Here is a 3,946-nt window from a genome sequence, read left to right on the forward strand (position 1 = left end):
TCCAAACTAACCAACTGAGTTGAGTAAAGCTGTTGGATGCAGGTAATGTTAGCTAAAAGATGACTAGCTGATATCAATACAGCACCCGTAGCTTCTAGGATACTGGTGTTTATGTTCAGCTACGATTCATTTTGCTCCCAAAAAAGTTGATTTCCCCCCCCTCCTTTGTTCATCGGGAGTCGGGGCTGAGTATAACGGAGTTTCTAAGAATCCACCCCCCACCCACTTCGCTCACAAACATCGTTCAACCAGACCGCTATTTGTAATCCATAGGGGGGCGCCCAGAATAGTTTGGAAACCACTGGGGGGGAGGGCGCAGGAGAATCCTTCCTCTAAACCGCTGGTTTAGGGGAAGGATACAAAAAGTTATCTCAAAGATTTCAGCTGTAAGTTTCCACTGTGAGGAACATAGTAAGGAAATGAAAGATCACAGGGACAGGTCTTCTTAAGCTCAGATGTGGCAGGCCAAGAAAAATATCAGAGAGGCAGAGAAGAAGAATGGTGAGAGCTGTCCAGGTCAACCCACAGACCACCTCCAAAGACCTGCAGCATCATCTTGCTGCAGATGGTGTCACTGTGCATCGTTCAACAATTCAGCGCACTTTCCACAAGTAGAAGCTATGAGAGAGTGATGTGGCAGAAGCCTTTTCTGCAAGAACGCCACAAACAGAGTCGTTTGAGGTATGCAAAAGCCAGCTTCATTTAGGAATAAGGTCCTGTAGACTTATGAAACAAAGATTGATTTGTTTGGTCATAAAAAATGTCTTATGCGTGGTGGCAAAAAAAAAAACAGCATCCCAAGAAAAACAATTGCAGCCCACTGTAAAATTTGGTGGAGGTTCCATCATGCTTTGGGGCTGTGTGGCCAATGCCAGCACTGGGAATCTTGTTAAAGTTGAGGGTCGCATGGACTCCACTCAGTATAGCAGATTCTTGAGAATGATATTCAAGAATCAGCTTCGAAGTTGAAGTTACGCCGGGGATGGATATGCAAGACAATGATCTAAAACACTGCTTCAAATCTACTCGGACATTCACACAAAGGAACAAATGTTCTGCAAAGGCCACCCCAGTATCCACACCTGACTTTTGTTGAACATCCGTGGGATGATTTGAAGCGGGCTATCCATGTCCTCTGCAGCCATCAAACTTAATGGAACTGGAATTATTTTGTAAAGAGGAATGGTCAAAAATACCTTCATCCAGGATCCACAAACTCATTAAAAGCTAAAGGAAGCGTCTAGAGTCCGTTATTTTTGGAAAAGGAGGATCTACTAAATATTAATGTGATTTTTCTGTTTGGGTGCCCAAATTTTTGCACCTGTCAAATTTCGTTTAATGCATATTGCACATTTTCTTTTACTCTAAGACAGGGGTCACCAACTCCAGTCCTCCAGGGCTACCATCCTACAATTTTTAGATTCTCCTCTGCTCCAAAATGTCTGAATTCCCTCACCAGCATTCATTCCTCTCTGCAATAAGCTGGAAACGAGCAGTTTATTTGATCCAGGTGTGTTTGAGCAGAGACGCATCTAAAAGTTACAGGATGGTAGGACTGGAGGACTGGAGTTGGTGACCTGCTCTAAGATATGACTCTGTGGCAACACTTGTCCAAATGTCTATTGTGAGAGCAATGCTGTCCGTCTGTTTTAGGATGTTTTTCAATTTGATTTCTTCAGACTTTTTCTCCAACATTTTTACAAAGTAGTTTCTGGAAGGAAAGACATAATTTGGATTAAAGTTGGAGATCTTCTGGAATCCTTCATCTTCCACCATGGACAGCAGTCGCATGTCTGTGATGATCATTTTTAAAATGCTGTTTGTGAACTCATCTGCTTGAACAACCGAACATCCTGGAACGCTTTGAACAAAGCTGTCCAAAGTTCATTTCACTGAAAAGAAGCACGATATAATGGTTTGTTCCTTGTTATGACAAATATATTTCAAGTGTACTAATTTGGATATTATAACATTATTTAATATTAAGGGACAATCTGCACTGACAGCTCATCTGCAATCATAGCAGCTTTAGTTTCAGTGTCATAGGTAGGCCCAGGTTGACATTGTAAAAGCTGATTTATTGACGATACTGACAGTTGACTCAGGAACACAAGGAACAGACAGCCAATGTCTGGCGAAGCACACCAACAAAGAACAAAGACAACAGGTGGGTTTAAATACACAAGGAGGGTAATCAGGGAACGAGACACACCTGGGAACAATCAAGGGGAAGGAGACAGGACACCACAAGGACTCACAGGGGAACAGAACTAACTAAAGTCAGAAAAACCTAGAAATACACAGAAAACGCAGATCACCACAGTCAGTTGTATTTTATTTATGGATTTAAAGCTTTCATTTATGTGTGAGGTTTGAGGATGCTTTAATTAAATGCATTACTTTTAACCACCACAGAAAAATCTAAATGCAGTAAAATAATTTTTATGGATTGGAAAACAGAATGGAATCTATATGTTTGAAATAAAATAAACTTTTACTCAAAATGTAAAAGTTTGAGTTTGTACATAGAGTTCTGCATGCCATTTACCATGGCAATATTTTTGCCATGGTAAATGGCAAAAATATTGCTATTTTTTTATTAAGGCTATATTATTTATTCTTGATTGCTTATGTATAAACAAATATAGAATTACTACAAAATATTAATCAAAGTTTTCTAATTCATACAGAACAGTAGCAAGAAGAAAAAAAAATCCTAACTATTCACCCCAACTATATAATTTACATCAGGATGGAAAGATGGCAATACATTTTCTCCCCTAATCGATTGTCTTCCCACATTAGTGCTCTGGTACATCCAGATCAATCTGGATTCATTCCAGAAAGATTCTCTTTCTCCAACACAAGGCTGTTACTTAACTTCATGGACTCTTCTGCTCTTACCAATTCATCAATCATATCTTTGGACGCCAAGAAGTCATTTGATCAGGTGGAGTGGGGATACATGTTCACTGTTCTCAAACGATTTTGCTTTGGAACTGGTTTTCTGTCTCTCATAAAAATGCTTTACGCTCATCCCAGGTCTCATGTGTTGACCAATAGGGATAGATCACCTCCCTTTCTACTGAAACGTGGCACGAGGCAGGGCTGCTGCTTGTCTCCCATGCTTTTTGCATGGGAGACAAGGTTTTTGCTTGGCAACCTCTGGCTGTTGCCATCAGGTCTAATCAATGTATCTCAGGTATCACGTGCAGGGGTGCCGCCAGAAATCACGGACCCCCTGACAAAAAATTTGTCAGGGGCAGCTGCTGTTACAATTTTTTGAGTCTATTTGACCCATAAAAAGCGTCACAATTTTAAAGGCTTGCATCTGCTTTGCTTTCTTTGGTTCAATACAGATAACTAGCACAATATTTACTGCTCATGAATTTAACATCCAACAGTCCACATCCAGTATGTAAGTAGGTTAAATTTCTTCTATTAGTTTTAGATACTGAAATGTCTCCCCATGAGCAACAGTCAAAAGCAAAATGCAACTACACATAAAGCAATCCAGACTTCTCAAAAATGTTATGTAGTTGCATTTTATTCAAGCTGCAGTACATAACTTTAATAAAAAAATATGTTTTCTCCATATTTGTTAAAGCTGTCATGTTGTAGCAGTTTATGAGACAGATAATCTGTGAAAACAATCAATCTCCTCCATCTCCTTCCTGAATTATTATTACTGGTTAAAGTAATGCACCGTTCTGACCAAAACAGCCAATTAGAACAAGTAGGAGGGTCTTAGCGCTGTCAATTAGCCTCATTCACTCACTGCTAAATGTGCTAATGGTGGAGAAACAACTTATGGCAAGAAATCATTTATCTGCCGTCATTGGTAGCTATGCTAGCTAAACTGAGCATTCACAGTTTGAATCTGCACAGATCTGTGCTATGCTAGCTGCAACATGGCACAAATCGAGGAGGGGAAGGATGAGCAGCA

The sequence above is a fragment of the Poecilia latipinna genome, unplaced genomic scaffold (genome assembly GCF_001443285.1).
Source record: "Poecilia latipinna isolate Pla-1442-1.1 unplaced genomic scaffold, P_latipinna-1.0 Scaffold66, whole genome shotgun sequence".
Taxonomy (NCBI): Eukaryota; Metazoa; Chordata; class Actinopteri; order Cyprinodontiformes; family Poeciliidae; genus Poecilia; species Poecilia latipinna.